The following is a 9,011-nucleotide window of genomic DNA, read 5'->3' as shown; positions in this document are numbered from 1 at the left end:
ACAACATAGTTTTTTCTTCCTATAGCAGCTTTTGGGGCAGGGACGGAGCTGGAAACCAATTGACGATGGGATCATTAGTTCATTACTATAAATAATTTCTCTATTACGTTGGGGTCATACTATGCAAAGTAACAATATATATAGCTAATTCTCAACCCATTTCATAATTTTTAACGTAGATTCAGATGTATCTATTTAGGTACTGCTTGGCACGTGACGTTTTGGTGCTAGGAGCGTGGTGGAACTTATCCGGAGGGCGCATCGGTTGCGGGTCACCTTCATTTAGTTGATCCGCTTATTCATTTTGTTTTTTCTTTTTCTTCTTTTCGGCGTGTGTTTGCTCTTTGATGGTGCCCTTGCATTTTCTTTCGGTTCAAGACGTTTGGTTGTATCGTGTGTTTGCTATATTAATATTCACAAAAGCCTGTTTCAGGGAGATTCATATGTATCTATTTATAAAATATATTTATATAAATTTTAATTTGCGACAAAAATTATGGAACAGATGGACTACTAGTTAATGAAGGATTTTCCATTTTCTATTGGGGCCCTCAAGGCAGCTCCGTCCTTGTTTTGGGGCAAGTTCTTTCAAAGAAGTCAAATAATGCAATTTAGGTTTTTTTTTGTTACAACGCTTTCGACAATGGGGTCTTACTAGCAACTCGTGTCCAAATGGCAAAGGCGGCGTGCTTATCTCCGTTTTTTTCTTCCAAAAGAACGGATAGGGTTTGAACGGAACCGTTTCGAAGTTGTCCCATTTAAAGCTTTTGTCTGAAATTTTGTTCAAATTTCAAAAAAAGTCCAAATGAATTTTATCCTTATAAAAACATCAAGAAACAGGCCACATTTGCCACTTAGACCTACCTAGTGGGATGGGACCGCTGAAAATGCTGTAAAAAAATACACTAATCTGTGAGTTTTTTTTCTTCTTGAAATAGGTTGCCCAAAACATCGTGGGTTTGTGAAATATATTCGAAACATTCTGAGATAGAATCTTTGATAGATAGAGTACTATATTCGGCTCAAATTGATTAACGTAACCACACACTATGTCCAACAGTAAATTAAGCGGAGAGTATTTCATCCGATTCATATTACTTGCCACTGGTATGAATGTACCTGTAACCCCAGTTCCCTGCTATGTATACCATGCATCTTGTACGTCTACGCGATACTACAATGCCATATGCTGCAGAATAATTGTAGGTAGAGTAGCCAGAGGCTGGCCTACTGAAGGCAACGGTCATGCTTTTTGAAATTCGAACACACATCTTGTCTCGTTACGTGCACGGACTCGACCCATCAGCCGGGACCAGGCAGGCCTGCATGCGGCTATGCGCTAGCTAGATCAAGCCGAGTTGTCGAGCGGTAACGTCGTTGCCAGAGTGGCTTCGCATATGGGAGACAGGCCGCGCGCGTCGAACAGCGACGGCGGCGAGCCCGTCCAAACCTTGCCAATTCGGAGGAAAGCGGAGGTAGCTTGTCGCGGCGCGTGCCCTCGCCGGAGCCCGGGCGGGGGCCGGGGGAGGTGGCGATGGGCATGAACGCGTGCAAGATGAGGCGGGCCTACGTGTGCGGGCGTTGGGGCGCGGTGGTGCTCGGGGGGCGGGCCGGGCGCCCGGGACCAGGACGGCGACGTGGTCGGCCCGGAGGAGCGGCCGTCGCGTCGCCCGCTGTGGCTTTGCTCGTGTCGCGAGGTCAGGCGAGCTCCGATGGACGTACGTGCCCAAGGCTCTCGATCCCTGAACAACTGCGGCTCACCACTGTGATCAGATATGATTGCCACTCACTGTCATCAGATGTTTGTACTAGTGTATTAGGGGGTGTTGCGTGCGTTGCAATTATTGGAAATAATAAGCTCCCAGCTAGCGCCTAGGAGGTACTGTATTTATGAGTGCCTAGGAGTAGGGATTGAAATGGAGCGGCAAATGGAAACGGAAACCTTTTGGATGAAATGAAAAGGAAAGGGCACAACATTTTCTGACGGAGTAGATGCGGCCGGAAATAAAATCTGTTTCCGGCTAGTACGGGATTTTCATTTTAGGCTTGATGTGCTTGACCCAATATTTCCAACAATCTCGTTACAGAAGGCGGACTTCCAAAACAGCACGTCCTAAAATTGCCGATCATGTAACGTCTTCATGCATTTGAGGAGGCTTCCACGGGTTTGACCATAGGATTAGGGAACAATTTTATTAATTGATTCGCTAGAATGCTTTGAGATTGTTTTGGACAGTATTGGGCGTCCCTCGAGGGATTTGATTTCCCAGCCCCGATCCCCGTGCTGACACGTGTCTTTTTGCTGCTGAGTAGGAAAAATAACCCCCGTTTTTTGCTTCAGTAGCAAAAAATGATCTGTCCATGAAATAAAAGATAAATATTGAGCTCGCCGGAGACCTCACCGGAGAGTCGCTGGATAGGTCGTAGCAAAAGGTATGTCCTATTGTAGCAAAACCGACCTCGCCGGAGACATCGATGGATAACTCACCGGAGACCTCAGCGGTGACCTCGTCGAAAACCCCGTAGCAAATATGTTATGCAAATGTAGCAAAATCGTAGAAAACTTATAGCAAAAATTATTCGTATGTTGCAAATCCAGAAAAATGGAGAAACAATTAGAGACATCAACGGTCCACCCAAGGCAGCAACATCGGGAACTGCAAGTAGAAATGCTCGGCATCTAAGGTACCAAAGCATTCCTCCGCCGGTACAAAAAGGCACCCTCCGCCGGTAGCGACACTGGAGGCCTAAGGAAGCAAAACCGCCTCCGCAAATAGCAATGCTAGAAGCCCAAGGCAACAAACTCTTGGAGACGTTGCTGCAGGGATATGATGGGTGGGAAAACCATGGGGCGGGAGGCTGGAGGTCACGGGCGGGGAGTCGCCGGCAACAGGATAACTCATGGCAGTGAGCGGGCGGTGGAAGAACTCGGGGCTCGGATGCGGTGGTTGGAGGGGCGAGGCAGCGACTTGGGAGGAAAGAAGGGAAGAAGGGAGCCCACCGGCCGTGGGGAAGAAGAGCTCGTCATCGACTTGGAAAGGAAGAATGGACCCCGTCGGCCGTTGGCAGGCTGAGGGGTGGCGACGCTGCGTTAGGGGGCGATAGGGCGCTAGTATGAGGGCGGCAGCGCGCTAGCGGTGAGTTCGGGGTACTGGCTACGGTGCGGTTCCGTCATGAGGATAAGGTTAGGACTTGGGAGAGAGATAGGAGGCATGGGCCTACACACGTGGAGGGTGTCTACGTCCGTCTGATGCTTCGCATCCAACGGCAATGCGACATGAGGTTGCCATGCGAGGGATCCGGGGGAGAGCAATCATTTTCCTTTTTTGCATGATTCTAGGGTTCTCTTTGTTCCATCGAACATCTATAATATTTCGTACCCACACCATATTCGGTTTGTATAAGTTTCTAACTACATTTGCTTCTATCTTTGTTTGCGGGGTTTTTATTTTCCAAAAAAAAATAGTGGCACCATTCACTTCCGTCCGTTTACCCTCCGTTTTCATCCCTACTTGAGAGGAGTACAGTGGGGCTGGCCGGGGTACAAGTCTAAAGAGTACAGTAGCTGGCCGGGGTACAAGTCTACTGAACAGCGACGTACGTACTCTGGGTGAGGACGTATAGATGGATCATGGATGGTAGAGACGCTCCGGCCGGTCCCCGGTTGCGCGCCGGCGTACGTGCAAGGTAGTCGGCGTCAGCCCCACGTGAAGCCCACATTGCCGCGAACCGCGGGGGCCAGCACAGCCCGGCGACCTGGCCACGGCTGCAAGCACGGGACAAAACCCGGCTTTAATGCACGCCTTGGCGTCGCCCGCCGCCGTCTCCCTCCCTCCTATGTCGCTCGCGGCCCCCGCTACGTAGTCCCCTCCGACTACAACGATGGCTTCCCAGTTGCACTGCCAATGCCAAGATTTTATTCCCCCGACATAACCATCGCGCGTCGCTTCATCGATCAGGTCTGCCCAATGCACACAGATGAAAGCGGAGCGGAAAGTTTTGGAAAAATAAAATGGGTTAGAAATATGAAAACGGAAACGGAATTTTGCAAAACAGACCAAGACGGAAATGGATCATTTTGGTGGAAACGAAAACAAGAACGGAACAACGATTTTCCAGCGAAACAGACACGTAAACAAAATTTCCTTTTCCGGCTAATATGAACTTTTCGTTCTTGGGTTGACGTGCATAGCCCAATTCCCCATCACATGACCTTGTCATGCCGAACTTCCAAAGAGGCTCTTCCTAAAATCGGCAATCATGTAATTTCTTCATGCATTCAAGGCCAAGGAGGGTTTTAAGATTTAACATTCCACTATTAATAGTAAATCGAGGACCACACTAGAACTAGGAAACAACTTCCATGGCTTGTTTGAAAGCTTAAGTTTTTTTCTGCATTATTCAAGGGTTTTCCTGGTTCCGACCAATATCTGCATCGCTCCGTGTTCGCACCGTATTCAGTCAGTATCACAATATTTTCTTCTGTTTTTGTTTTCGGGATTTCTGTACTTGATTTTTGCTTCCGCAAAAAATGTGAAAACAAATGTGGCACTACTCAGTTACATTCATATCCGTTCTATTTTCATCCCTACCAATACATGCCACTCCTTCTCTTCATCTTTTATCTTCAGCTACTACTTACCTAGCCGACTGCCCGTGTCGATGTACACATAAGGTATAATCTTTTTTTATTTTTACATTTGTGCTCTATATGTTAATTCCATGAAGACGGGCATCCGTCGGGCCATCGAGCCTAAACCCCTAAACCAAGCATACCCATAGCCTATCAAAATTTGGCAACACCAAATTTAAACCCACGAGGTAAAGAGGAGGAAAAAAATCCATTAGTGCCTATCCCACAAGTATAAGGCAACCCTCCTCCCTTCCCCTTATAGACTAGTTGGGCTTTTCATAGAACATACCCTTTTCTCTTTGCTTTCCCTCCCTACGAGACAATGGTGGTTATTTTTATTATAAGGTTCTAGGCCTATAATTAAATGGTACCCCATAGGTCACTTGTAATTCATCTCTCTCGTGTATGAAGCTATATATCCAATTAAGTGTGAGACCTAAGTCTTCCTCAAGTTGATCCATTCCGTTGTAAGGTCCTAGTGAGAGTACATTTCAATTTGAAGGTCCGATTGAACTTTCTTCCAAGCTAACGGCTGGGAAAATTGACAGAGATTTGGTGCACATGGGCATCACTGATCATGTTTTTTTTTAAATAAAATTATATTTTTGGATTTCAAAAAAATCTGAAAATAAATCCGTATATTGTCACTGTTGTATTCCACAAACGTGTAAAATATCAACTTCAAACATTTTATATTCTGATATACACAAAATGACAAAAGTGAAAATCTGAGTAGTCATTTTCAAATCTCCCCAAACATATCAGATTTTGTCATTTTTTTCTAGCACAAAATAAAAAGAATTTCGGTTTGAGATTTTGCATGATTGTGAGATTTATCATTGATAATCCCCAAAATTATTTTCAGATTTTTTAGTAATTAGTAATTTTTTTAATTTTTTTTAAATGGTGAGTGCACTGGAGCTCGGGAGCCAAAAACACTTTCCACTGGGAAATGAGCTTCTTGGCCTTGCAGTTCAAGACAACCTTAAGACTATTGTTGATTGCTTTCCAATGACACGTGGCTTGTCCCACAATGACACACTGCATCTCTCCCATCAAGAGTCGAGGCCATAGAGAAACACAGTAGTATGTCCCTAGGCAAATATATTTTTTCGATAAGGAGCGCTTTATTACTTATAAGGTTTTAAGTAATACATCCAGCCTCTGCATAACCAGGATGCACACAGCCGTTTAAAAGGTCCACAAATCATCGACAAAAAAAATACATAGAGTGATATAAAGAAAAGGCCAACTACTATGTGGCTTCAATCCTCCGATTATGCAGCCACCCATGTTGGGAAATAAACTCCGTGGCCGTGTTCTCCAATCGTGTAGACACCTCCATAAAGAGGTCGCGATCCGCCAAACGCTGAAGTGGCGACCATGAACGGAGCAAAGCCGTACACCGGTAGATTACCTGCATAAGAGAGGAAGATTTGTCATTAAAAATCTTGTCGTTTCTACATAGCCAAAGCGACCAAACAACCTCAATCGCTCCCACGCTGATAATTATTTTGTACCTAGAATCCACCCATTTAGCCAATTGCCAAAAATGTTTGCAATGCTACGAGGGGGATATAAGGTAGAACCTATCTGAATGATTGACCATATAGATCGGGCAACTCGATAGTTGAAGAAAAGGTGTTTTATTGTCTCATCTTCGTGACAGAACACACATTTCGTACAACCTTGTCAGTTGCGCTTTACAAGGTTATCTTTAGTAAGAATCACACCTCGACGAAGATACCATGCAAAGACTTTAGTTTTGAGTGTTATCTTCATCTTCCAGATGTATTTATTATTTAGTACCGGTTGTGAAGAGAGACATAATGCTTTGTACATGGAATTAACAGAAAATATTCCATTTTGGGTGAGACTCCAACGGAATTCATCCATTCCCTGAACCAGCTGGATTGAACCTAACCGCACAAGTAGTTCATTACAAGCAACTAGTCGGGGGCCGATAAGGTCTCGCCTGAACGTCATAGAGGGGGGAGAAGATGTCATCACCTTCTGCAGGATATCCCCTTTATAACGAACAATACTGTACAAAGCCGGATACTGTTCTCGAAGAGTGGTTGTTCCCAACCAATGATCCTCCCAAAATTATCTCTGCCCCATTCTTGATGGAGAAAGAACCAAATGGGAAAAGGTGCTTTTTTAGTTGCCATGATGCCAGCCCAAAAATGTGAATCTCCTGGTTTCCAAAAAACTTGAGAGATCGCCTTCGCGCCAACATACTTTTTCCGCAATAGTTGTTGCCATACACCATCCTCCGTTAACAACCTCGCCAGCCATTTACCAAGCAAAGCCCTGTTCTTAACTTCAAGATCGTGAACACCAAGTCCACCTTGATCTTTCGGACGGCATACAACGCTCCATTTAGTTAACTGATATTTTTTCTTCTCACTATCCCCTTGCCAAAAGAATCTTGATCGGAAATAATCCAATCTATGTAAGACTCCTTTTGGTAACTGGAAGAAAGAAATCGTATACAGTACCATATTTGTGAGTACCGAACTAATGAGAACTAATCTTCCACCAAGGGATAGCAATTTGCCTTTCTAGTTAGTAAGATGTTTTTGAAGTCTTTCTTCAACAATTTTCCATTCAGCTAACGTTAGTCTCCGATAATGTATCGGAATACCCAGGTAGCTAATTGGAAAAGAACCGACCCCACAGCCAAATAATTCAGCATATAGGTTGGCCTCGTCGACGGCTACACCGAAACAAAACAATTCACTTTTATGGAAGTTAATCTTGAGACCGGACAAATGCTCAAAAGCTTAAAGAATTAATTTCAGGTTTCTTGACTTTTCCAAGTCATGATCCATAAAAAGTATTGTGTCATTGGCATACTGAAGTATGGACAGGCCTCCATCAACCAGATGGGGGACTACACCTTCAATTTGACCATCGATCTTAGCGCGCTCTATTATAATTGCAAGCATATCCGCCACAATGTTAAATAACATTGGAGATAGGGGATCACCTTGCCCCAACCCTTTTTTGGTCTGAAAGTATTTACCAATGTCATCATTGACCTTAATAGCAACACTACCACCAAAAACAAAGTTATTAATAAGAGCATACCATTCCTCAGAAAAACCTTTCATCCTGAGGGTTTGCTGAAGAATGGACCATTTGACCTTATCATAGGCTTTTTCAAAGTCGATCTTGAGTATTACTCCATTCAAATTTTTACGGTGCATCTCATGAATTATCTCATGTAAGGTGACCACCCCATCTAGGATGTTTCTACCTTGCATAAAAGCAGTCTGAGAAGGACACACCACTTTATCTGCCACTGAGTTAAGTCGAATGGTAGCAACTTTTGTAAAAAATTTAAAACAAACATTTAGAAGGCAAATAGGTCTGTATTGCTGGATCCTTTCCGCGTTCGAAACCTTTGGTAGAAGAATAATTTCACCAAAATTGATACGGAATAAATCCAGTTGGCCCTTATGTAATTCGGCAAACAGACCCACCAGATCAGACTTGATGATGTCCCAAAAGACTGGTAGAACTCAGCCGGAAAACCATCCGGCCCTGGCGCCTTATTGTGTTCCATCTGAAAGACCGCATTTCTTATCTTCTCCTCGGAATAAGGGGAGGTAAGAATGTCGTTTTCTTCAATAGACACTTGAGGTATATCATCAATCTTGGATTCATCCATGGATATATCTGATTCCTCTGAAGCACCAAAGAGGCCTTTATAGTAAGAAGTGATATAGGACTTTAATTGCTCATGACCTTCGATCCGACCCTCATCTTGAATAAGGGAGTGAATGAGTTTCTTTCTATGTCGACCATTGGCCACACTATGAAAGTATCTCGTATTCGAGTCTCCTTCTAACAAGAACTGGGATTTAGATCTTTGATACCATTTGAGTTCCTCCTCACAAAGTAAGCCTGCCAATTTAGCATTGTATTGACTTTTAAGTTCAATCTCATGCTTTGTTAGTGGGCGTACCTCCGCAATTGCCTCTAATGCATCAATATCTGATGATAGAGAGAGTTTCTCTTGCTTAAGCTGCCCTGTCATTTGCCTAGCCCACCCTCCAAGGTATCTACGCAACGAGCGTAACTTATTATTCCACCTTTGGATAGGGGTGTTCCTAGCAATGGGTTTGTCCCAAATAAATTTAACCATATCCGAAAAGCCATCCCGATTCAGCCATCCAAGTTCAAATTTGAACGGATGTCTAAGAGGTGGCAACAACGTTCCAGTAGATAACAGAATTGGGGAGTGATCTGACAAAGCTTCAATCCGAGGGAGAACCCGTACTGATACTAGAGGGAATTTCAATTCCCAGTATGAGTCCATCAATACACGGTCCAATTTCTCGTAAGTAGGCTCGGGGAGACTATTCGCCCA

This window comes from Lolium perenne, chromosome 4 (assembly GCF_019359855.2).
Source record: "Lolium perenne isolate Kyuss_39 chromosome 4, Kyuss_2.0, whole genome shotgun sequence".
Classification (NCBI taxonomy): Eukaryota; Viridiplantae; Streptophyta; class Magnoliopsida; order Poales; family Poaceae; genus Lolium; species Lolium perenne.
This window is presented reverse-complemented; position numbering follows the sequence as displayed.